This window comes from Chlorocebus sabaeus, chromosome 20 (genome assembly GCF_047675955.1).
Source record: "Chlorocebus sabaeus isolate Y175 chromosome 20, mChlSab1.0.hap1, whole genome shotgun sequence".
NCBI classification, from domain to species: domain Eukaryota; kingdom Metazoa; phylum Chordata; class Mammalia; order Primates; family Cercopithecidae; genus Chlorocebus; species Chlorocebus sabaeus.
In genome coordinates this window covers 21285615-21312088 of record NC_132923.1, presented here as the reverse complement: position 1 = coordinate 21312088, position 26474 = coordinate 21285615, and the positions used below count along the sequence as shown (strand labels likewise).

General features: G+C 46.3%; 1 protein-coding gene across 2 annotated transcripts in view; it reads right to left on the bottom strand.

The window, feature by feature from the left end:
* NGF (nerve growth factor) overlaps window positions 1–18651 on the bottom strand; it is a 52111-nt gene extending 33460 nt beyond the window's left edge. Inside the window, exon 1 of one of the 2 annotated variants that reach the window (XM_007977456.3) lies at window positions 18552–18651. The gene's annotated coding sequence lies outside the window, so the exon portion shown is untranslated. The remainder of the gene's footprint in view (window positions 1–18551) is intronic. The other variant, XM_007977455.3, reaches the window with a different exon arrangement.
* Window positions 18652–26474: the final 7823 nt, after the last annotated feature.

The following is a 26474-nucleotide window of genomic DNA, read 5'->3' as shown; positions in this document are numbered from 1 at the left end:
ACCTTTTCTTTTGGCAAATTTCTTTGGAGAAGTGGAATCGTAGTGGGGGTACAAGGGTGGTAGCGTCAGTTGTTTTTAAAACTTGACCAAATCATACATAGTATGAGCTCTAACCCCTACTCACCTGGCATTTCTGGTGCCTAGAAACAAACAAAAAATGGCAGCAGTACCATCTCCTAAACCACGCCCTCAGCTGGGCACCCAGCCCTGGTTCTTGTGCCCCCGACAGCCTGAGTTCTTCCTTATATTAAGGAAGAACAATGTCAGCCTAGCAGCCTCAGCCAGGCCCTGAATTCCTGAGGGGTCAAAGCCTGACTTGAGATCTGCCTGGCCAAGTGTCTTATACAGCACTGGGCAGGCGTGGGTGGTTGATAAATATCATTAGATGGCAAGGGGGTGGCGAAGACCACAAGAACAGGCTCTTTCTTAGCTTCCTGGTATTAACTTGCTGGGATGTTCTGGATCCTGGGAGAAGCCAGATGGCCCAGGGTCTGAAATAAACAGCCCCAAGGTCCAAGTCACTTGTTGACAGTGCCTTTCTGGGAATAGGCATTTGGTAGAGTTTTTGCAGGAGCAGGACCAGGCCTTTGGTGGCTTAAAAGGCAGTGTCTGTGTCGCCCTCAGCCTGAAAACAGGTGGAATACAATAGTCCCTCTTTATCTGCAGGGGATATGTTCCAAGACCCCCAGTATAAACAGTGCCAAATCCTATAAACACTGTGTTTATTTCCCAAACCTACATAACCTGTGAAAAAATTTATACCTTAGGCACAGTAAGAGATAAACAACAGTGACAATAAAATAGAACAATTATGAGAAAATGCCAGCATCCCTACTCTTCTGCTTTGGGGCCATTATCAAGTAAAATCAGGTCTACTTGAATACCAGCACTGCCATACTGAAACAGTCCATCTGACAACCAAACCAGCAACTAAGTGGGTAATGAGTGACAGCCAATCTGACAACCAAACAGGCTACTAAGTGACTAAGGGGCAGGTAGCCTAGAGAGCAGACAAAGGGATGATTCACGTTCCGGGTAGAAAAGAGTGGGATGGCGCAATATATCATTACACTGTTTAGAATGATGCACGATTTAAAACATAAACTGTTTATTTCTGGAATTTACCACTTAATATTTTCAGACCACAAATGATCCCAGGTAACTGAAACCTTGGAAAGCAAAACCACAGCTAAGCGGGCACCACTGTATATGAAGCCCATGAAGTGTTGGTAAAAAATGGCTCTACAAAGCAGAGGTGGGTGGAAGCCCTAACTTGGAGCATCTGCTACTTTCTGTCATGCGATTATCCCCAGTTTGGCCAATTCCAGGTTAGCAGTGTGGCCTCACTGGGAGTGGAGTTGGGAAGAGAAGCTTTTGGTGGAGCAGGGGTGAGCCTGTGTGAGCTGGCTTCAGCCCGCCACTGTGTGAGACATTTTCCTGGAGGACTTCTCTTTATCTTTGGAGCATCCTTCCTCTCCTTTTCCTGCCCACTTTTCAGACCTCAGATGAATCATGCCTTCTTCCAAGAAGGCTGCTCTGCCCACCAAGATGCAGCATGGACCAGCACGTGGAACTCTCCTTCATGACACTTAGCAGGTGGAAATGGCCATTTCTTTGCATGCCGACTGATTATCTTCTTGGCTAGTCTGTAAGACCCGTCAGGAGGGAGAGAATTATGTATGGTTTTTTTTTTCCACCATTGTATCACCAGTGGTACATTGTATCACCAGGAACACAGCTCCTGGTACAATGTTGGTGCTTCATAAATAGTTGATGAAAGAATGGAAGGAAAAAATGAACTGAGCCCTGGGCTGGGTGGGCTGTTACTAACACTGTGATTTGTAATCAAGGGACTCCATCCACCAGCTTTTTGGGTTTTTTCTTCCTTCTTTTTTGCATTTATTATAAACGAAAGGATTGAATTATTTCTCATTATTCTTTCAACACTAGGATTTTATGGATTTTTGAGTCCGAAAGGACTGCAGTTCTTTAATGTTTGCAGTTGCCTCAGAAATGGCTCCACTTTTGCATGATGTGTGTGTCAGGTGTGTGTGTGTGTCATAGCCAAGGGCAAATGGTAGAGCATGCAGGAGGGGAGAAGAAACTTTATAATGAAATTTTTTCATTACCTTTTCACGTCCAAGGCCACAGGGCCATAAAGGAATCTGCACGACAGCCAGCACAGTAGTATTAGATTCATCCCAGTGATTCTTTTCCCAAAAGGCTAACGTCTTCCTTGTAATTAAAACTGAAATAAGCACCAAACAGATGGCAAGCCCCTTATGGGCAGGTGTAAATCTTAAATGTTCTTACAGCCCCCAAAAGCCCAGAGCAGTGCATGCACACAGTGAGGACACAGCCATACTTGCTGCATAATTAGCTTAAGATAGACATGGCCCTTGCAGTAAGAGTTCATCCTAACTACCAATTTTGGTGGACCCAAAATGTTTCTCCATTTTTCTGTTTGCTTAGGAACACGGACAAAATATCCTCAAGGCATTTTATAAAGTTTTGGTACCTTTGATCATAAATGAGACAACCCTACAATTTACTTCTCCCCAAGTCCAAGGACACTAGAGAAACCTTGTCTCTGGAATTTCTTTTCTGTCCCTGCCCAGCACTTTCTGGCAGGGCCCATGGCAAAAGCTAAGTCTGGGCACCTTGCCCTTTGCTGGTGCTGAATAAATTCCTTTCGGGGGTACAGATCCCTTGCTTTCATGACCATCCCAGGAATGAAGGGTGACAGCCAGGTGGGACCAACTCCAGGCCCATGGTAAGAAAGGAAAGGGGCTATTCCCTTTCTGTGCATAACATGACATTGCCTTTACATGTGACAAAGCCACCTGGAGGCTGCAAGGAGTGGGCCCCAGAAATCTGTGGGAGTGATTTCTGGAGGCTATAAATGCCCTGTGACACTAAGAGACCTTTGGAGTGGGGGCTGCACTGTCCCCCCCTAAACTGTGAAATAGTGCCTTAGGAACCCAGGTTGGACCTGTCGAAATAGTGGCTTGACCAGCGTAAAGAGGTGACAGAGGAGCTAGCAAGGGAAGACTGGTTGTGATAACAACAGCTCTAAATTTTTTGAGGCTCGTGTGCCTGGAGCTATGTTAACCATTTTATAAGCATTGCTATATTTAATAATTATAGCAACATTATTATGACCCCATTTTGCAGCTGGTTTCATGGGGTTTAGCCCACAAATGAGTGGTCAGTCACCATGATGCCATGGCAACGACCTTCTGCATTCCTTGCATGGGGATTTCCTCCCCATGTTTTAGGCTCCACTCGCCTGCCCTCTCACTTTACAAAGACCTCAAGCTCCAAAACATTTCCATGAGTCATTGACTGATGTCTGAAATCTGACTTTCCAAGATTTTAATAATATAATGAGGGTAGCTGCCATTTTTTGAACAGCTTTTATGTGCCAAGCACAGTGCTAAGTGTTACATGTGTTCTCTTCTCACAATCACTACTTTATAAGGGAGTATTATTATTATTCTGGTTTTACAGTTCAGGAAGCTGAGAATCAGAGGGAGTTTATACAAGCTATTGCAAGTCACATTGTTAGCAGGAAGGAAGGAACAGGGTCAGGCTTTTGCTTGCTCCATTTTTGCTGAGTGGGGTTTATTAACTTTCTAACTGAGAGAACTTGACAGCTGCTTAGAATCTGCCCCTGGGATGTGTATGGGTCTAAGCCTTCATCAGCCCTATATTTCTTAGTAGGAATGAAGATCCAGAAATCATGTTTCAATGGAGCAGAAGTTTGAGAGTATCAAATCTGTGTCTACCAAGAAGAGGACCTAACGATGGAAGGGGATCCCAAAGACCAGTTGGCAGATGGGTTTTGTGAATGAAAAGACAAAGTGGCCTGTCAGCAGCAATCTGAGGAAGCAGGAGGGGATGGTCAGCACAGGCTGTTTTATGACTTTTGAGGCTGTGGGACAGGCAACCTTATCATAGCCTCAGCTCTGCAAAGCACACAGTGCCCAGGCAGCTATGAGACTACGTCTGTGGGAAAATCCATATTTCTACGGACTGAGTCAGGCTAAATTAAACATGAGGGTAATTTGACACATCTGAATTTCATCACCATTATATCACTCTGTAGACCTTGTAAATTTTCATAATGACATTTTTGTTAGGTTGGAGTAAGCTGTCTGCATCTTAGGTGTGTTACTTTAAAACTACATTAACAGACTAATAAAACGAGGTGTTGGCCAGCTAATCACATGTAGTCATCTCCTTAGAAGGATCCAGGCAGCAAAATGAACCGGAGTTATGAGTAAGTGTTCTGAGGTGGCCCTGAGGGCACAGACCCTGACCATACCCTTTCTCTTGGAGACAATACCAGGATGGCCAGAGCTGTGTACATGCCACCAGGCATCCCTCTCCCGTGGGAGACTCTGTGATCTGCAAACCCCAGAATTTGTATAACCTGGAAACCCTGGGACCTTGGAAATATGATCTATGACCTGCCCTGCTCACTTAATCTCCCTTAAGAACTGGACATCAATATCATTATTTTGAGATGGCACAGGGCCTTACCTGGATGGAAGTGAACACCCACCCATCACCTGGCATTGCTAAGCGCTGTTAATGTGGCGTTACTGTCATGACTTTCTGAAACTGAAGAACAAGATCAATGTTTGATGATGGGCCAGAGCGTTTGAAATCAAGACTGTTCTGGAATTAACTGTGTTTGTCATAATGTCATATTTCTCATGTGGTACAAGCTTTATGTGGGTCACTAAGTCTAAACAGGACTCTGTCTCTGCCAGGCTACATGAAAGGTTTGATTTTGTCCCTTATCTGCTTTCCATTTCATAGCTTCCTCAATTGACCCCCCACCCCAGGATGAGCCAACCCAGAGATTTTCCTCTGGAGCTGTCTGCTTGTCCTTCCCTGGCCCCTCCCTTCCCTCTATACTGGGCTCCATTCCTGACCTGAGCCAAACTGAGCTTTGGCTTCTCTTTCCTGGACCTGCTTCTCTCATACTCACTTTCTTTCCTGATTCCTCTCTTCCATCAGAGCCTGGACCCCTGAGCCCTACAGCTTGGGTCTCTGTCCTATCACAGGCTAAAATCCACAGCTGTCTCTAACCTACAAGAAGGCTATGCTGGGTGCATATATGCTTGAGAGGAAGCCCTTCTCCATTTTGGGGCCAGCTCATCTGGAGGGATGGTGTACTCCGGAAACTCACAGGGTAGCCCATGGCAGGTCTCCTCTGGAAAGCATTCCGTGAAATGCTAGATCCTGCTGATTTCTTCTCCTAACCTTCTGTCATAGGCCATGTCTGTGCTATCCTTGTCAGTTATTTGCTGAATTACTCATTTGACAAAGACTTATAGAGCTCCTACTATGTGATGAATGGATTCCTTGATGAACACAGCAAAGTTCCTGCCCTCAATCTTATGTTCTTGTGGAGGAGACAGATAGTAAAATAAGAAAACAAATCATAAAATTAAGTATTAAAAAAATAAGTAAGGCAGAGTGGGAGAATAGAATGGCAGGGCTTGGTGGGGGTAGGATAGATATTTTAGATTAGGATGATCAAGAGGTGATAGCAGAACTAAATGTTGATCAGAAGCTAACCATGTGAAGATCTGTGGGTAGGAGTGTCCCAAATGGAGCAAACAGCGAGTACAAAGGCCCCAAGACAGTAACAAGTTTGGCATGTTGAAGACATTGCAAAAAGGTCAGTATGGTCACCACACAACCACAAGGGGAGGAGCGATTAAGATGCTGGAGATGGTCAGGGTCCAGATTGCATAAGGCAGGTTTCCTCCACCCCAGAACTATCAACATTTTGAGTCACATGATTTTTTTGTTGCAGGTGCTTGTCCTGTGCATGTTGTTTTGCTGCACCCCTGGCCTCTACCCACTGGCTGCCAGTAACACCCCTCAAGCCTCCACCACCCTCTTTATGACCACCAGAAATGAAGTGGTCACAGATATTGCCAAATATCCCCTAGGAGAAAAATCACCCCCGTTTAAGAACCACTGAACAAAAGCCATGGCAAGATAATTTTATTCTACATATAATGGAAATCCATGGGAGGCTCAGAGCTGGGAAATACCATTGCAATTTACATTTTTGAAGGGCACTCTGGCTGCCATTGGCCTAAAAGAAAAACGACAACAGAGGCAGGAGATGCAGGAAGAGGTCTAGGTGAGAGGCAACCCTGGCCCAGATTAAGGAGGCAGCAGTGGGACTGTAAGAAGTGGTTGGCTTCTGACTACATTTTGAGGGTGAAGCCAACAAACTTGCTGGTGAATTGGATATAAAAGGTGAGAGGGAAGGCAGAATCAAGGATGGTTTCTAGATTATTCTGTGGGAATAATTATGTCATTATCTAAAGCAAAGACGACTAGGAGAAAAGTAGTTTGGGGATAAAAAGAAATTCTAAATTTGAGATGTCCTTTAGACATCCTAGTGGACATGCCAGTAGAATATAAGAGTCTGGGGCCCAGGGGAGAGGTCCAGACTGGAAATGAACATCCGGAAGTCGTAGACCGTAGCTCATGCCTGGGGAGGATGAGATCATCCAGGAAGAGGGCGATCTAGAAAGGAAAGCTAAGCTCCAGGGCACTCCATATTTAGAGGTCCAGAGAATAAGGACAAGCCAGCAAAGAGGCCAGGGAGGAGGACTAATGAGGGAGAAGGGACATTAGGAGAAGAGACAGGGACATGTGTATCCCGGAGGCATCCTGGCACTGTTGTCACATCTGCCTTAGACTGAGTAGTTAGGGAGCTCCTCAGGTACTCATTTGTGTTCAATGGTGGTGGCAATGGTACTATATCCAAGTTTTAGACAACCAAATGATTGAGCAAAAGCCACCTTGGTTAATCTTTAGGAAATAGGTGTTACTGATCCCACTTTATAGCTGAACAAACTGAAAATCAGAGCACTATAGCAACTTGCTTTCCATCACATGCATTTTAAGCACGACTCCTGGGACTAGAACCCTGGAAAGCCTGTTTCCACACTCATGCTTTTTCTGTGGTGCTCTTGCGTCACAAGGTTCTGCTCAATGCCTGGCACAGGCCTCCATTCTGACCATGGCAGGAATACCTCATCTCTGCCCAGGTTTATGTGAGTGCATCTACATCTGCTGCTGCGTTTGGAATGGACCAGCAGGAGCCAGAACTGCTCAATACCAGAGCAAGTGACTGTCAAGATCCCTCATGCAACTAAGACCAGAGCCAGCACTAGCACCTGGAGTTTCACACTCCTGGTCCAGGTTTTCCTATCTTACCTTCTGTGTCTACAACCAAGTTGTTTCCCCATCCATCAACCATGTCCAATGCAACAGCTCTAACAGATATGCAGGGGAAGTAGCATTATTCTCATTTTCCAGATTAAGAAACAGAGGCTCAGAGAGGTTCTGTAATTTGCCTAAATGATACCACTAGTAAGATTCTGAATCAGGAATAAATTCCTCATCTCTTAAATCTAGGTATCAGTGAATTGAAATAATCTACCCCTGACTTAGCCATTTGTTTTTATTTCTTACATAATAACTTTCCCAAACCACAAAAGAAAGAAGATACAAACAGATTTTTCTAGACACCAGTATTGCCGGTCAGAATTCTGTAATAGGTTCATAGTCATTTAAGAAGTCAAAATGACTGGAAGATGAACATTTTGTGCACTGTGTCAACTTAAAATTATTATTTTTTTGGCTTAATCATAAAGATGCTTTAAAAAGAGCCTTTGAAACATATTTGTGTTGCTTTATTAAGCTCTCTGCTTTCTGACATCTCCTGCTCTTTTTTGGAAAAGTTCAAAAACAACAGCACTTGAAAACCCCACCCCCAAAATATTTTCTTTCATTTCCAAGACACAGAGATGCTGACACATGGGCATGAAATCTGAAGTCAGGCTTTGGAGTCTGACCTCTTCAAAATAGAAAATGAAAACATTTCTAGTGTTCACACTTTCCCCGTGAAAACACAAACACAACACTCTTGAACCCAGGTGAAAAGAAAGGTAATTCGTTTCTTGAGTAAGAAACATTCTTAGTGGCATGTCATTTCAGGGGCAATTGATTCCATTTGTCATTTCAAGTTTCAGAAAGGATGGAAATACACTCCCCGCCTCCGCCTTTTGAGCACAATAAAAGTAAGTCAGCATTTGCTTTTTCCTTTAAAAACAGGTGCAACAGCAATGAATTTAAACATCTCTCTGCTGGCTTGTTTGCAGTCCACTCCAGCTCCCTGGTGCTTGGCTCAATATCATCCACCTGCTTGGGAGGTGGGGGCAGGGCATGATACGGCAAATGTCTGTCTTCTGCCATAAATGTTATTTAAAAGGTGCGACTGGCTTGGTGACATTCATTTTACAGGCAAGAGTGGAATGAGCGCTGGAGAGAAGAGGATACACTTAAAGAGATGAAAATTATCTCCAGAAGCAGGTCTCTTTTCTTGCCTTCTGTCCCACTATCTTGCGAACCTCAAATAGAGATATCTTAGCCGCCTAAAAAGCAGCATTAAATCTTTAGTCTGGACAGGAATTCAGCATTTGAGAGGAGATGTCACTAATAATCCTCTGTGAGTACTAGTGGTGAAAATGGGGCCCAGTGGGAGGGCATTTTACTAGGAGAGAGTTGGAATGAGCCCTGGGGGAACGAGGGTGAATACAGAATGGGGGCAGGCTAAGCCTACGTGAGAACTAAGAGGTAGGCAGTTTGTCATCACTGATCTGTTCTCAGAGGCTACATTAGCCAGGCTCTCAAGAAGATTGGGACATGTCACCTTTGTGGCCCTAAGGTAGAATCTTGGTGTGGGTCACTCTTTCACGTGCCCTCCACTGGGAACCAAAGGTCTGAGGTCAGTGACAGATTGCTCATTGGGTTGAGGGCTGGAGTTAGGATCAGGGTTTACCTGAAGGTGTCAGCTCCAACATTCACATTAAGAGCCTTTAAACTGTTTATACCACGGGAGAAATGTAAACCTTCCACATTGTGGCAGCCTGGAGCCTCGCTCAGGAGAAAATGTTAGACTCTCTGCTCTGGGCAGAAACTTCTTTAGAATTTTGACAATATCAACATTTTAATGGTATCTTAGCCCTGTTGTTCTTATAAAAATATACTGAAGGGGAAGGATATGATTTTGTGGGAACAGAAGCTCCTTCCAAAGTCACTGAACCCACACTAGGACCAAAGCGTTTATTCCAGTGGCAAGGCCAGGAAAGGCCATGCTACTCCCTGTCAGTGCCCAGTGACAGGGAGGAGGATGTCCTGTGCCCCTTGGACAGTTACTGTTATGGTCATGCTTGGGGAAAAGAATCACAGAACGATGGCTTTGCAAGCATGAAATGGGAGAAAGACAGTGCAGAATGTGGGGCCAAACACAAGATATGATTATTGTTGCTTCTTTGCTGTGTTTGCTAGAGAAAAAGCAAACCTTAGGTATAAAAACATTGTCAATAATTCTGATGAGGTTGAGTAGTTACAAAGAAGATAAGAAAGAGGGAGGAGGAAGAGGTAGAAAAGGAAAAGAAGAGGAGAAGGAAGTAGAAAGAGGAAGAGGGGAAGGGAAAAGAAGAGGAGGATGAAGGGGAAGAGAAGGAGAGGAAGAAGAGAAGGAGGAGGAACAGGCAAGGGGAAGGCAGATAATGACAGCAGCTCTCACTTACTGAGGGTGTCCTTGGTGGCAGTCACAGAACCTGGTACTTCATACATCTTTGTCACTTAATGTACACAACAGCTGTACAAGAATTACAGCTGAGGACACCTTAGAGATGAGGACACTGATGCTTAGAGAAAGTTACCTAAGATCACACAACTGCAAATCACAGACTTGGGACTTAACCCCAAGCTTGCCTGGCTTCAGAGGCATCCACTGTTCGGAATCATGCTGTTGTCTATGCCAGTGGCTTTCACACTTTTTTTGACTATGACTTAGAGTAAAAAAAACACATTTTCTATTATGAGCCAGTTTGCATATATATGTATATGTACATATATACAGTATAACTAAAACAAAAGTGTCATAAACATTTTCTCTTGCTATATGCAATGCATATTAATTTTTGAAAATGTTACTCTATTCTCTTTCATTTTTTTCCCCTAATGAGAGTTGCACACTAAGTTGATTGCGTAACCTGATGATGGGTCTCAACCTGTATTTTGTTTTCTTTCCTCCATCCATTCCTTCCTTCCTTCCTTCCTTCCTTCCTTCCTTCCTTCCTTCCTTCCTTCCTTCCTTCCTTCCTTCCTTCCCTCCTTCCTTCTTTCCTTCCTTCCTTCCTTCTATCTTTCCTTCCTTCCCTCCCTCCCTCCTTTTCTTTCTTTCCTTCCTTCCTTCCTTCTTTCCCTTTCTTTCTTTCCTCCTTCCTTCCTTCCTTCCTCACCCCTCCCCTCCCCTGCCCTCCCCTGCCCTCCCCTGCCCTCCCCTCCCCTCCCCTCCGTCCCTCTCTCTCTCTCTTTCTCTCTTTCTCTCTTTCTTTCTTGAGGCAGGGTCTCACTTATGTTGCCCAGGCTACAGTGCCCTTGTATGATCATGGCTCACTGCAATCTCAACCTTCTGGGCTCAAGTGATTCTCCCACCTGAACCCTTTGTAGCTAGGACTACAAGTGTATATCACCACGCCTGGCTAATTTTTTTATTTTCATTTTTGTAGACATGGGGTCTCACTATGTTGCTCAGGATGACCTTAAACTCCTGGCCTCAAGTGACCTTCCTGCCTCAGCCCCCCAGGTGCTGGGCATGGGCCACACACCCGGCCTTCAACTTGTGAAAACATTTTCTTTTCTCTGCTCTATGGCAGTTGATTAGAAGTGTCCTTGAACTCCTGCTTGATCTTGGTGGATGCTGGGCAGCATCTTGCTCCTGAGGCATGCAGCTAATTGTATACTCTGGACCATCCCTCTGGCAAGAGGACATCATTAATAAAATATTTCAGAAATTACAAATATCTGACAAAGCCATTTGCTTGGAAAAGAGTCAGTCCAGGAAACCATCCAGAATATATAATCACTGATCTCAGGCACTGACTGCTAATATTTTAGGCAATTGATGTATGCTTTAGCAAAAGAAACTATTTTCTCTGATTTCAGAACCTAAAGAACTCATCTGTTCTGAAAGGCTACACACAATCGCCATCTAACAATAAATGGTAAAAGAAAAGAAACATGCAAGGTGTTGTGGGGACTCTATCAATTCACCCTCCAAAGTAGTGCTGTCTTTCTCAATTTGGGGTGAATACAACCAGGATCTGAAATTAGATTGCTTTTCAGAGGAGCATGTACATCTCCACCCTGGTTTAGGATTTCAGGAATGATTTTGTTTCAGCAGCTAGGGGCAGTGGCAGGGTTGGCTGAATCACATTTAGGTCACGGAAAGTGAAGTCTGATCAGGTGGCTCAGCTCGAGTCAGCCCTGATGGGCTGTGGACGTGGTGACTTCACTCCAAGCAATGTGCACGCTAATTGAGAAAACATGTTCTTGTGATGGCCTCATGCAAAAATCCAGATTTACGAATTTTTTTTTATTCCTAAGAATTCCTTAAATATTTGCCGTGCGTGTCTATACAGCCTCCTGGAGCACTTCTCCTCCTTACTGAGTAGGGTTGTGTTTTTCTGCTGTGGCCCAGGTCAGGGGTTTTAAAGGTTGGGATTCTGACAAAGGGCAAGTGGGCAAGCAGCCACAGGCCTCAGGGAGAAGCAAGAAGAGGACAGGAGAGGAGAAAAATAACCCAGACCTCCTGTGCTTTTCCTGGGCCAGAAAAAGCAATTCGAAATCCTTGAAAAGCAATTGTCTGCAATGCTCAATGAGGGGGTCCTCATCGGGAAGGGGGCCTCAGCTTACTGGACACTGGCTACATTCCGGACTCAGCAGTAAGAACTTTCCAGCACTCTTTCCTTTCCCCTTCACAATTGCCCTCAAAAATCAGTCGGCATCACGATTCCCTTTTACAGATGAAGAAACTGAGGCTTATGGGGTTAAGAGAGCTAATGAGAAGTGAACTTGGACCTGAATCTGGTTCTATTTGACTACGTGCCAGGACTCCTGTAAAATCCTACCTGCCTATGGGACAACCCCTCACTCCCCTCCGAGAAGCCTCCCTGAAAAAGCCTTCTTGACATCCCGACCCCTTCCCTCTTGGAGGTCATATAGTCACGGAATTAGTACTTCTGCCAGTTCCAGTTTTGATACTGCTTGCAATTGCTCCGTGTGTTAATTTAGATAAGAAGATAAAAAAGCCTGCAGACAAGTTTTGTTTGGTCTGTACTGATGTGTGGAAAGGGAAGAAATTTCAAAGTTTTGGCTTTTCAATCTCAAAGTTTTGGCTTTTCTTGAAAAGTTCTTGAAAATATCTGGCAATATTGGACCTACAATCCTTTAGAGCAATGGTTGGCCTGTCCCTTAACAATGAGGCATAGCCTCTCTGGTTTTTCACAGCCCCAGCAATCTCTGGCCCCAGCTCATTTATATTCTCTGATGAGCCACTAAGCCTTTTAGTCATGACTCCTGAGCAAGCTCCTTGGGGCAGGATCATGATTTATATTTATTTTGAGTCCCCACAGTGCCCAGTGTCCCAGATAGCATATTAATAAGAACGCTAATTGAGAGAAGGAAATCTATCCAGTACCCTGATATATGGTGGGCCCCCTCCCCTGTGGGGCGAGGACTATCTTCCCGTTTAACCACGGGTTCTATGTAATTCAGCAACAGCTGCTTAACCCTTGGCTCTTGGTCTGGGAGAGCACAAATGCCCCACTGCCATAGCAAAATTCACTTTCTCTTTCTTTCCTTGTAAACTGGAAGAATTCCTAAGACACTTAAAATCCTAAAGACACAGAGGAGTTGTTATGTGGAGTAAGGAAGCAAAACACTCTTAAAGCTGCCAGCAAAAATGGTCATTCTCAAGAAATGCCTTATTTAGAGAGTATTGCATAACATTTCTGAAATAAAAGTCTGAGGAGAAGTTTGCCTCTGAAAGAAAATTACAGGAGAACCTCCGTTGAGTCTTCTCTTACCCAGCCATTATGAGGTGAAGATAATTCGCAAGATGAAATGTTTGATTAAAATTCTATCAAAATGAGAATGTTAATTACAGAAGGTTAAAATATCAGTGAGTAAATTCTTAGACAAGTCTTCAATGCAACCAAAAAGATTTCTCCTCCCATTGCAGAAAAACTTTACATGCACAGATACATAAAAAAAATACAAAAAAGATGTTATCCTACCTGAAATTTTAAAAACAACAACCATGCAGTGGGGGCTCCCCTCAGATCAGCCCTTCCAAGGGAGAAGGTGAGGGGAGGAAGCTCATGTTCATTGGTCGAACTTATTTTTCTGAAAGTGTTCTCCATAATCCAAAGGGAGCCGGTCCCGCTTGGCATCACCCATACACAATGGGGGTTCAATACACAGTTATCCATAGTGATGAGGCAGTACCTCAATCTGTTGACCTCTCATAAAAATGGGTTGGCATTTCACTAGACGGTATAAGTGAGACATGCAAGTCACTCTATTACTAATGAGGGTTGTAATCCATCTGTACTGATGAAGAACTGAAGACAGGACAGTCTCCTCCACCCCCTAACGTGGGCAAGGGCTGAGCTCTTGAGACCATCCTCTCTGGGCTCACTTAGCAACCGCACACAGAGGGGAGGTGACCTGTACCACCAACTCTGACTACTGAAGGAACAGCCAAAGGATATGGGAAAATCAGCCCATCTGTACTGATAGCAAATACTTCGTGGTTATTGGGACACTATTTCTGTAGTAGTGGATTGAAACTGCCCAATGTGGAAGGGCTTCTGTGTGACACTTGGGCGGTTCATTCCCACTGACTTCATAGCCAGCTTCTTTCATTTGCAGGGCTCTCCACCTGCAGAAGGCACCACAGGCGGTGCCAAAAGTGCCAAAACATCTCAATCTGCTTAGCCTAGTGGTGGATTTTCAGGGAAATCCTGACTGTCTGACTCTGACTAATAGTACTACTAATTTAAAAAAAAAAAAAAAAAAAAAAGACTTCCCGCACGTGAATGCGTTGGCTACAGTCTTAGGCAATTCAAAAGCATTGTTGCCAGTTCCACCTGACAGATTTCATCATCAGATCAACCTCATTTGGGGAGGGAGCTCCTTAAGATTCTCTCTTTCTCTCTTTCTTTCTCTCTTTCTCTTTCCCTCCCTCCTTCCCTCACTTCCTTCCTTCCTTCCTTCCTTCCTTCCTTCCTTCCTTCCTTCCTCCCTCCCTCCCTCCCTCCCTCCCTCTCTTTCTTTTTTTGTTTCTTCCTTTTATTTTGCTCATTTGAAATCAGCACCAAGCTCTGCAGTTCATTTTCACTCCTACTTGTAATGAGTTGGGCATGAGTAGAAAGCACGTGTTCCTATAATACCCTCCTGTCCTCTGAAGATATTATTCATTTTAACCCTATGTACTATAAATAAACTAATAGTTCTATTTTCTGTCCCCCAATGAGACCTTGAGGCAGAGGTAAGAATAACGAGCTATTCTACTTGAGAATAAACTCAGTGCCACAGGCACCATCCAATGAGTGTAGTGTTGCTAGCCTTTTTTTCAATGAAATGTCACATTATCAATTCTCATTTATTTTCACAGCTTGGGCACAGTTGTATTAATTTGATGTCAACATGCACTCATGTTGTATTAAGTGCGGTCAGTGCTGGGGGCTTCTGCTTCAGGGAAGGAACCTCCTGGTGCCAGAGTGTGATCCACTTAGCAAAGGAGGGAAGGATTTCCTCCCAGTGCTACAGACTCCACAGGCAGGCAGTCTGCCTGTGTTTTTAATAACATATGGCAGAGAAGGAAGCTGCCATGCTCTAATAGCACCTGTCCCTTCACCTTACTCTTTCTAGTTTTCTTTTCCCATGGGTCATTTGTAGTCCACTTCACTCACAAAAGGCAAAGGATAACACCTGGTGGGACTACAGCACTGAGGACCCTGCCGATGGTGGCCTAGAGTCTGATTTGTTGGCTCCTGGAGGATGAAGCCCAGGGATTGACTTCTGAAGCCCCAATTTGATGATTAACCACAGAAACCCCAACAATAGGGTCCTTGTTGGTAATTTCCAAAAGACTTCTCAACTGGGAGCAACATTATCTTTGAATACACTTAGCCCTCTATGAGGGACATTTGGGGTTGTCACTATGACTTCTGACATTTAGGAGGTGAGGCAGGGATACTAAACTATCTGCACTGTGCAGATTGGTCACACTTAACCAAGAATTGTCCCAAAATGCTGACAGCTCCATTCAGAAACAATATTAATCCATATACTTGCCTAGTGAGTTGGGAAAGTGAAGCCTGAGAAGTTTAGTGACTTGCTCAAGGTCACAAAGCTACTTCCCTTCCCTTCTCCCAAGTGAAGAAACTATTACAGCAAGTTTACCCGAAATATAGGAGAAGAAAATCAAGGGATCATCCTAACATTTTAATCTGATTCCTACTGTGTCATAGTCTGAGACCTCAAAAGCATGTAAAGTAGCCCAGAGAGGAGCAATGAAAACATCACCAATCACCAGAAAGTCTTCTCCATTGCATGTTTTCATTCTTCTGGTCTTTGCTAAACTTTGTGGCTGAAGGTTTATTCTCCTTGGCTCAAATAGTGACATTTCCATGCTTCTGCACACCCTAATAAAAGACCGAGGACCCCAAAGCCTCAGTTTCTCCATTCACATATCAGCCTCAGGATCATCCTGGTCTGACTGCTATTTGGAGTTAGGATCTTAACTGTTTCCCCACTGTTATCAAATGAGGTCTCATGGGAATGGATTGGGGAAGGGTCTTTCATCCTCATTTATTTACCCGATGCCAGCAGACACTGTTTGCTCAAAATGGTCCACCACAGAATTGATTTCTCGGAACTGGCTAAGCCTAAGAGCTGATGGTTTGTGAGATCAGAGGTGCTAGTCAAAGAAACACACAGGAACTCTTTCTGTGTCACAGAAAGGTGTTTTCTGGGAGCATGGGTTGTTTGCACACAGATATCCAGAGATTTTATGCAAGACCTCAGCAAACCTTCCATTGCTTCCTGAGAGCAGAGAATTTGCTGCCAGCAAAGGTCTCTAAGGCTTGTTTTAGACTCTGAAGTCCGTGAAAGTTCTTACTGGGAAAAGGTAAATGGCTGGGTCTCTGGTCCCGGGTCTGGCACTGACATCTGCTTGGGGATCTGGGCCTTGGCCCTGCTCCATGCCCAGCAGAGAAGAGCAGTGGCTGAATCTCTGTGTAGTTTCCCTGCTCTGATGCAGGGTGCTGCAGTAAAGCACTCTATGAATGAGCAGCAGGAGTGCTCAGCACTCTTTAAAAAGTAAAGTTGTGTGACTTTTTTCATCAGTTTAATCTCGGTAATGATGAGAAACTTCCCTCGGGCTCCAGCCCTGCCCTGCCCTACCCTACTCTCCCTGCTGATGTCGGCAGCCAGGGCCCCCTTCTTGTCCAAGGCACGGATTTCTCCCTGAAAGAGAGTGAGAGTGTGAAGCCTCATCCCTTGCTCCCACTTGCCCTTGGGGCAGGGGAGTTGTGGGGTGGGCAACAGGAGAAGGCAAGAACCCCATTCCTTGGCAAGGGTTAAAAGTAGGGAAAGAGCCACCAACACTAGGATGACTGCCCTGAGTGGGCCCAGTTCATTTCTCTGATGGGCCTGGGCTGCTGTTGGAAATGCAGTGGTGCCAGCAACTGGTTCTAAAATCCTCTGAGGTGCTCCTATACTTCTGTCAAATTAGTGTTCTCATGCCCCAGTGATCTTGGCTTCCCATTTTTGGTGCTTCTTTTTTCCCTTTACCTGCATAAAGATGTTGGGGAAAGAGTGGGGTAGGAGTTTGGCAACACGTGGCATTAACCCTATCCCCCTTCAACAAGAGGAATGTTCACTTTTTGTGTGAGTCAGTTCCAGCTAGGCCAGTCTCATCCCCCAGACCCACCGGTCTCCTCTGACCCTCTGGGAACATTGCCCATCATGAATTAACCTTTGGGTTGCTCAGGTTGACCTATGACTTATTCAACAAAAGAGACCCATCAGGTTTGATATAGCCTTTCTTCTGTGACTCTGCAGAGGGAGAAAGTTTGAGACATTCAGAAGGAAACTGTAAACACAGGGTAAGAAGGGCTGGCAGGGGCCAATGGCTGCTGCCCTTCTGCACTGCCTAGAGAAGGGGAAAGATTCCCCTCCAGTAGACTTAACTGACAGCCTCAAGAGTTTGAAGACCCTGGAGAGAAGTTACCGATGGGGCCTCCACTGTCATTTTTGCATTTGCAGAGTGCAGCTGGCTGTGCATGGATTGGGGAGGAGGGGACTGGCACTGGTAGTGGGTGTGCCCAGAGGATGGAGCCAGGACAATTAATCAAGTGCCTTTTCTACAGGATTTCCATTGGCCTTGGATGACAGATGGGGCAGAGGCACCCAGGAGAGCACTATTTTGGTTTCCAGCTGGGAACGTGCACTAAGTTTTCCTTAATACCCACAGCACCCAAAAGGCTTTGCTGTAATACACTTTAATGCATGAAACACTCATAAATTATCCTTCGAACTGTTACAACTTCCAACCTGGAACAACTTGGAAAAACCAGCCTAGCAAGCAGGCTCTTTTTTAATCTCTCAAATCACAACAGAAGAAAAAGTTCAAGCACGAAACACCTTCCTTAAGAATCTCGGAGTTTTTGTTTTTTGTTTTTTCTTTTTAAGAAGGTCTGTAATTAGAGGGAGCTAAGCTGCTTGTTTCTGCTGGCTCAAAGTTGCAGCTCCCTGACCCCTGAGTCCTCTCTTCCTCCCCTAGATCCTCCTCGCCTGAACCCAAGGCGCTGCCCACCCCAACCTTCCACGCCCGCTTCTCCCACACCTGGCGGCAGACAGCTGGAGATGAAGCGTGTGACCCAAGTGGCACGGCTGAACCTTGGCGACCTCGACCTGAGGTTGTCCAACGCGGCTCCGTGGAGGGCCCCGGTACGCCGGACGGACCCCGGCATTGGCTCGCAGACTTCCTGAGTTAACCCCCGGGGCCCTCAGTCAAGACTCCCAGCCCTTCCGAGACGCGCTGAGGGAACTGCCCTAGGTCTAGCGCGCCCCGTTCCGCTCGTCCCCCTACCTGGGAGCAGCGCAGCACTTTCGTGACTCGGCGCTCACCTCAGCCAGCGCGCTCTGCGCTCCCCCCGCGGTGCTGGCCGCCACTCCTCCCGCCCCGGCGCGCCAGCTGCCGGCGCATCCCTCTCGGTGCCCATTCGCTCTCCCTCACTTGCGCGTTATCCACTTCTAGCCCTCGAGCTAGACCCTGCCATGGCCGTGGGCTTCTGCAGGCGCCAAGGCTGCTCCCTGGACCGCCGGCCATCCCGGGACTAGGAACTCCACGACGAGAACGAACGCTGTTCCCGCGGTCCGACTCGTCCTCCCACTAGGGTCCCGCGACCCCACACCCACTCGGGACATTTCTCAGGGCTGCTCTTGGGCCCGCGGGAGCCTCGGGGGTAACCAGAGAGCTCGCCAGACGGGTATCCTTGCATACTCTCTCGCGAAGCCCAGCCACCCTGGCCCGCGACCGCGCTGCGCCCCTCTCGGGATCGGCTCGGGGCAGCCTGACTCACCGCTGCGCTCCCCTCCGGCTCCCAGCGCTCTCTGCTGTGCCGGAGCGCCGAGCTGCTCTCACACAGGCTTCTTGAATTCTTAGCCCCTCCTCCCGTACTCCTGAGTCACACGCTCCAAATCCTGGCCCCCATCCCTCCCCTCCCCACCACCAGCCCCGCACCTGCTGTGGCGGGGTGGTGGTGCCTGGCTGGAGGGGGTCCTGAGGACTAGAGACGGATCGCTCCTGGAGGGCTGGCCAGACCCAGCCAGAGAAGGACTTTAAACTTCCAGAGGTCAAAGGGAAACCCACTGGGGTCTGAGGGGCCGCGCGCACAAAGCCGGGAGGGGGATTTTCTGGGGCACCGGCGGGGGTCGTTGGGCCGACTGGTTGGGGCTGAGCGGAGTTGCTCGCAGCTTCCCTCACCTTCCGCCCTGCCCCCGCGCGTTGCCCTTCGCCAGTGCTTCCCTGGTCTGCCCGGCGTCGCCCTCAGTGCCCCAGGCATTGGCTGCTCCCCGCGCCATCTAAGGGAGCTTTTCTTCGTGGCACCTTTCCTCACCCCAGGATAGATGAGCACCCAGGGGGAGCTCCGCGAGGGGCAGGTGCCCAAGCTCCTCTGACAAGGGAAGGCGGCTGCAGAACCAGTTAGAAGGCCCCCAGGCACTGGCGAGTCCAGCTTAAGGACAAGGGGCAGAGGACTTCAGGAGTCAGGAGGAGCTAGACCAGGGACCTTAACTTAAGGCCTTGGGTTCCAGGAACTTCCCGGAGTCCCTGGCCCCTCTGAAACGGTAGGTTGATTTGCGCGACTGTGTGCAATGCTAATATTCTTTTCTGGTCTGAAGGTCTGCAGCTTTCATCAGTTTTGCAACGGGCCTGTGACCCCTAGACTGACATAGCCAGCAAACCTTCTGCTTAGGCCCTCTCTCCACACTCCAGGCCCCACACAAATCCTTCCTGACCCTTCAAGATTTCTTGAGTTCCCTGGATTCAGCCTGACAGGGGAGCTTGACTGACTTTCCCCTGCCCCTCTGCCAGGGCTGTTCCCACCCCAGCATAAAATTCGCAAGGGAGAAATACCCCTGAAGTCAAATTTGTCACCAAATGTGTATCATTAATTGTAGCATTCCAGGAGATTCACAGCTCTTTGGAAATTTACAGCCCCATTCCCTCCTGTGTTGAGCTTGTCTGTGTCTTCACTTCTTCCTTTAGCAAAGGTGGGTTGGACCGCTACCCCGTGTGGATGCCACAGAGGATAAGTGGGTGTGGGGAGAGTAACAGGAAGGGAAGGTGAGGCACAGAATCTCTCTATTGCTGGTGACACTAGCCAGTGCAACTCAGCAGAAGGGCACCCTCTGGGGAGCTGGGATTTAGTGAAGCAGGTGATTCCTGTCCTAAGTCCTGAAGTGGTCCTTTACTCCCAATGGATGGCACTTGAGCAAGATGAAGCCCTGACTAGGCATTTCCAACTCCCTTGGCTCAGATTAGTCTTAAAGTCTTGCTTCTTTCTATTTTCACGTTTGCTCCCATAAGAAAGTTCATTCCATTTACACATGCTCTGAGAAGGACGAAGAAGGCAAAAAGCCCTAGAATTGGAAGTCGGCCTTAGCTTTTGTGTGACCTCGTTGTTTCCCAGCCTTAGGCTTGTCCACTTCTAACTTGTTCAGATACAGGCTGGTGTATGAACACACTTTGGAAGTGAGGGCAAGAGGCCAGGGAACACCGTGAAAGGCCCTTTCTACAAAAGCAGTATCATAGTCGGGGTGATCCATTAGGAAATTTATCATCGTCAATTAAACAAAAGAATTTCCAGACAACAGGATGAATTCATCCATCAATCATGTCATGTATAAACTTGCTTGGAAAGCACTAGCCCCAAGCCTTACATAATAGCTGCCTGAGAATTTGGGTATGAAATTAAACTTTTAGAATAACAGAGAATTTGATTGTTGAATGCAGAGCTTTTGTATGTGTTCTTGTGGCATCATTCAGAAGGACAAAAGGATTTGGGGCACTTGTGGTTCTTTTTCATGTGGTATGTAAGGGGGAAATTTTTAGGTGATGTAAGCGGAGTATAAGTTCGCTTATATGCTCCATCCTCATCCCGTAAATTGTTGGTCATATTCTTATTGCACACGTTGGTTTAGTAAGAGCTCCTTTCTGCCCCTGACTACCTCTGTTTCTGTCACTGGACTTCAAGGATCTTGAGTAAATAAGAACGTGTAAACAACAAACACAAAAAAACTCCAAAGATTGTTAACTGAGAGCCTACCATATGCCAGGCACTGTGTGCTGGCAGTGGTACCAGCTCTCAGAGAGCTTATGTTCTAGTAGGGGCTTGATTATTAGTCCCTGACCATGTTTATCACAGTTTCCCTAGGTCTTAGCATAGGACCTGGCCTGTAGTAGGTGCTCAGTTGATACTTGTTGAATCCAACAATGGTCAGAGTCACTTGTGACTGTCAGACAACCCACCAACACTGGATTGGTTTCCAGCAGGTTCCAGATCAGCCTGCCTTTGGCACAGAGACCACAGCCAGGTGCCTTTTCCCCTGCCTCTTCCACTTTCAAGAAGGTTCCAGCAGAAATGTCCTTCTCTTGGGTCATTGAGAGAAGGACTTCTAGGCCTGGACCAGCTACATTCACAGGAATGAAAAACAGCTGAGAGGGCAGCGGCCAGAGGAATGGTGCAGACAAGCAGAGGATAAGAATGTTTTTCTGTACTAGATTTTCTCGAAAGAGCTTTGAAACCAGGGTATCAAAATAACCAGCAGCTGATGCATTTGCTGACTTGGAGGAGAGATTGTGGCGTGTACAGTAATTGTTGTTATTTCTGAAGATCTAGAAGCCTGCAGCCATTGAGTGCCTCATCAACAGCAACAGTCAGCTAGCACAAACCCCTGGCCTCTCCCTTGCTTCATTCCAGGAGGCCAGGACAAAGTGCATGTGCTATTTAAAACACCAGCAGGCTCAGCAGAGATCTGCCAGCAAGGATGGAATCACTGGATCTGCTCTTTCTTCACGTGAAACACAGAAATATTGTCCCAGTTGCTGGAGGAAGTGATAGCTTCCGTTTAAAGATTTTTTTTCCTCTTCCTTGTAATCAGAGTGAAGAAGAACTTCAGAAGAGGATATGTTTCATAATGCTTAGTGAGATGACATGGCCACAGAATCACAGAAATGATCAATCCAGCCACCTTATTTATGGATTAAGGAACAAGGGCTCAGGAAGGAAAAAGGCTCAGCCAAATACACGTGGCCAGTGTCAAGCTTTTTGACTTCTAAGCAAGCCTTCTTTCTACTACACTCCCTGAAAGAGGCTGGGAGAAAAACTGACCAACTCAGGCTACAGTAAAAAGCTGGTAAAGGAGCTAAAGTAGGCCAGGGTGCAGAGAGGGCCAGTGGTGCCCCTTTCATCTCTGGGCCATCCCTGCCTACTCCTGTGTCCTGCTGCTGGCTTTTGCTGTTTCTCCTTGAGATCTCCAGTTCCTCCATCTCTATTAGTTCCCTCGCTTTTGCTTGTGAACATTCACTTGCCTTTTCTCTCTTAAAGAAACTGCTAGCCCAAACTCTGGATTTCTCAACTTCCATTCACTATCAAATTCCTCAGCAAACTGATCTATACCCATCATTTCCTTGCCCCCTCCCCCAAACTTTCTGCAACCTAGTTCCCATCTTCCTCCCCTTCCTTTCCTTTCTCCCTACTGAACTGATGATTTTTTTTTTCTTGAAGGTCATTAGTTGCAAGAAAACCACCACCACCAACACAATCTCAGCAGCATTTATCTAGTGCTTGCCTTATTTCAAATACTGGGCAAGGCACTTTTCCTAGCCTTATTAATTGGTCCCGTTCATTTGTAGATAAAAAAGATGAAACTCTGAGAGGTAAGTCACTTTCCAGGTCTCATAGCTAGCCAAATGGCTGAGCGGAGAATTGAACCCAATCCCTTGCTGTTAAATGCCATGCCTCCTCCTCCTTTCAACCAAGCTTAGCTGGCTTTGCTAGTCCTAGTCCACTCTATTCATGACCTCCTTTGTCTACCACTTTCCTTTCAGAGCCCCTGTGACTGCACTATCCTGGTTTACTAGCCACCTCTGATCTCTTCATCTACGGTCTGCACTCATGGGCCTCCCACAGCTCAGTCCTGGCGCTTTACATTCTCCTCCACTCTTGTTCTTCCAGGTGTTTTTCCTCCTAATTTTACAATTCCAAGCATAGTTTCAACTCTGGCCTCTCCTTTAATCACCAACACTTGGAGTGTTATATGCAAAGCACTACCTAGATTCTTGTTTCAGCGAACCCGCACAGGCCCTGGCAAGGACTGTGTTTCTGTCTTTCCTCTGACTCTCAGCCTCTCCATCCAAAGCCGTTGCTCTTAACTCAGCCAGGCAGCTGCCCCACAGATCCCCTTCTTGAAAGGTCAGGAAATCCATGTGGGCCCAGAACAGTTCAGCTCTTTTCCTGCTGCCCAGGAAAGTCACCAGTTTGGAACTGGCAAGATTTAGCCCATCTATCCTCTTAGGTGGTGTGTCCTTAGGAGAAAGATGGACCCTCCTTGAGCCGTAATAATCATAATTACTTTTCATTATATGGAGTGAATATGTTAAACAATTTTCAAGCACCCGCTATGTGCCAGCCCCATTCTAGGTGCTGGGGATTCAGCAAATGAACAAAACAGCCTATAAACACATAGAATTTTATTTTTAATTTTTTAAAATAATTTCAACTTTATTTTAGATTCAGGGGGCACAGGTGCAGGTTTGTTGCAGGGGTATATTGCCTGATGCTGAGGTGTGGGATATGATTGATCTCGTCACCTAGATAGTGAGCATAGTCCCAACAGTTAGTTTTTCAACCCTTGCCCCACTTCCTTCCTCCCTGCTCTAGTAGTACCCAGTAGACACATGAAATTTAAATTCTATTAATTTGCTTCACCTATTTAATAAATGTGCATTATTTAATGCACATTATATGCCAGGACCATAAAAGTCAGTTGTGATTTTGGTGAGCTTGATCTGCACAGGACAGGTGAGTGAGACAGATACAGAGACAGGCAGTGCCAACCAAGTCAATGATCTCCTTAGGTACCTGCAAGAAGAGTCAGGTGAGCCCTCTGGGGACTGGATCCTTTCCTCTGCTCTCCTGATTCAAACAGCTGTGAGCCTCCACCTTTTCAGACTGGTCTGACTCCAGTCTCCACAAGAACCACTGGTGACCCTGTGGCTTTCACTGGTGCTTTCTTCAGAGTCCCCTGAGGCTCTCTTACTCCTCTTCCACTGGGGCAAACCCTCAGGGTCCCTCAGAAGCCCACAGCCAAGGCAAGTGTGCCTCCATCTGGGTCTTCACTATACAGTCCTCCCTGGCCCTGGAGTTGGTACATTCCTATTGGGGCCACCCCAGAGATACCTCTGGGGCAGGATTCCCCAGTGATCAAGTTTGCCTGTAGAGTATCACAGCTGCTCCTTCCTGTCACGTGGTATCATGTTGACAAGTAAGGTTCTGTGGTGCTGAGGCAGGCAAGAACCCCACACTTTCATTTGTGATGCTCCTATGCAAGAGTCTGGGATAAATGAACTCTGCCACATCCTGGGTAGATCTCTGTCCCCTCAATGGTGACACTGAGCTCATTGCATTTATTAAAATCCTATCCTGGGGCAGAATCTGTGTTAGGTACAAGGAAACAAAGATCAAGAAGAAATGATTACTGCTGTATAGGAACCTACTATCCAATGGGGCACCAGGCACATAAACTGATAAGAAATCTGTAAGAGAGGATCTAGAAGCTGGGGAGATGGGAAATTCAACCAACTTAGGCCTTTGCCTTTGTTGTTATCCCATTGCACTTTGCATAAATTCCATATTCTTTGAAGAGACTTACGAAGTTCTGTGTCATCTGGCTCCTCCAGCCCCCCTTCATCCTCCTTTCTTGCTACTTTCTTTTCTTTGCTCTAGCCTCTGCCATGGTGAATTTATTTCAGTTCATTTCACAAGCAGCGCCAGCCCCACAGGTCCTCTATGGTGTTTTCAGTGCTTCAAAAACTTTTAGCTTTCCCCCAACTCCTTCCACCCATCCATTTTCTCTTCCTTTGAAACTCAGCTCTGAGAATCTTCAATGACATTTCTAGTCAGGTGTTTTCCCTGATCCCCCAAGTTAAGACTGGTGCTTCCTTTCTAGGTGCTTCTGCAGCCCTCCATATTGCACAAAACACATGCTCAATAAATCATTTAAAATAAGATATTACCTGAGTTAAGCTTTGAAGCATGAGTAGGAGCCAGGAGAAGAATGCTGGGAAGAGCATCATTTGAGACAGAGGGAACACTTTGAACTAAGGTGTGCAAGTGTGAGACAGCATGTTGCATGCAGGAAACTGCAGCTGATTCAGAACTGGTGGGACATGACGTGGTAGGAGATACTGCTGGATCGGTCACTGGGAAGGTCGAGGAAGGCATGGATAATGAAGGGTGAAATCAAATGCAGAGAGACCACCTGGGGCCAGTAGTCATAGTCAGGGTGACAGTGATGGCAGCAGGCTGACTCATGCCCTGGGAGCTAAGCCTACAGAGGAGACATTCAAACAAAACTTAGGGTATAAATTCATCAGGGAGTGGGGAATGGCTGGATGCAGGGGTAGGGTGAGGAAAGGGTCTCCTGGGTGCCCTCTGGAATCCTGACTTGCCTGAACAGGCAAATGATGATGCTGGCTATGGAGATAGAGCATCCAGAGGTGGGGCCTATGTGGTGGCCTGGGAAGCAGGGGTCTTCAATTTAAGATTTTGCTGGGCCCATGGAATACTCAAGGACGTATGTACAACATATGGAGTTTGCAGATCAGGAATGATGTTGAGGCTAGCTGTCTCTGCACACTGCACACAGGCTGAAGGCAACCACTATCATCATCTCAGAGTCTCCACTGAGAACTTAGCGCCTCATCAAGCTACACTCTCACTGTCCACCATGTTGGCACCATACCAACTATGAGGCATCTCCCAGAGGCCAGAACCCAGGGAAACAGATGACTCACTCCAGTGTTCCCTGGTTCCATCCTACCTGTTTATTTCTATAATACTCATTCTCTACCTTGAGGTGCAGGCCAAAGTGTGAGAGCAATTGGGGACCCTGGCAGATGACCACCATGCCTTTCCCATTTCCTTCTTCCTCTTCTCCTCTCTGGGCTGAACAAGAGTGTTTTTTTCTTCTCTTCTCAACCAGAACTCCTCTTATGTCACATCCTGAGCTCCCTCTACCATAATAGCTTATAGTAAAACTCTATGATCAAGCTCTCCAAGTCTGGCTCTTTATAATCTGTGAGAGCTTTAGAAATTCAGAATCCCTCCCCCTTTTTTACTTTCACAAGAATGACTGACTTTCAAAACCACTGTCTTGCTGTGAAATGTCTTGCTAAAGATGTATATGGACATTTTCCCTTTGCATTCCAGCTGCAACAGTCCCAAGGGTACCCTGTGAAAATCATATGCCCCTGGCAGAATCGGGGGGGGGGGGGGAATCACACAACCCGCAAATGTGAAAGAGAATACCTATGCATTCCTTATCACATTTGTACAATAGATAACAATCTGCTATCCCCTCTAAACTATAAAATTTTCAGGAACCTTAAACTTCTAGTACCCATCATAATACCTGGAATATAATAGGTTTTCAACGAATGCATTTCATATGGATAAATAAATTAAGCTCAGAGGGTTTAATAATCATCTTGAACAAAACTAGCAAATAGCTAACCTAGTCTGTTGGTCTGTGATATAGATTGGATATTTGTCACCTCAAAATCTCATGTTGAAATTTGATCCCCAATGTTGGAGATGGGTCTTAGTGGGAGGTATTTGAGTCATGAGGACAGATTCCTCATGGCTGGCCCTGTGCTGTCCTCATGGTAATGAGTGATGCCTCACTATTAGTTTCCATGAGCTCTGATTGTTTGAAAGAGT